Raw genomic sequence first — 496 nt, forward strand, 5'->3', positions numbered from 1 at the left:
ATTATTATATTTTCACTCTCATATTAAACATTGCAAGTTAAGCAGGCAAGTATTTATTCAAATCCCAATTTATATTAACTTTGAAGCTGACAGAAAAATCACAGAAAAAAGTAAATACACTGTGTATAATTATACTAATATAAAACAATGAATCATACATTGAGCATGAACAACAGATAGAATAAAGGACTGTGTGACCCCACACTATTTATTTCCAGAGTAGAAATCATAAATTTTAAGAAGGTAAAATGACATATGTTGGAAAATAACTGACGGAGCTGTGTTTAGTTTGGTGTTTGCCAATTTAAGGACATGATTATATACTTCTTAAAGATTTGTAGAAATTTTGTCAATAATCTGTATACTAGTTTACTTTCTCTGTTTTTGTTCTATCAGTTGCTAATATATACTCTACCTTGTGGCTTATAGTTTGTTTTTTCAGTCTCTTGACTATTTATCTACATAACCCAAAGGTTCTAATTTCAATTTAGTACCA

The sequence above is a fragment of the Propithecus coquereli genome, unplaced genomic scaffold (genome assembly GCF_000956105.1).
Source record: "Propithecus coquereli isolate 6110/MARCELLA unplaced genomic scaffold, Pcoq_1.0 Scaffold835, whole genome shotgun sequence".
Lineage (NCBI taxonomy): Eukaryota > Metazoa > Chordata > Mammalia > Primates > Indriidae > Propithecus > Propithecus coquereli.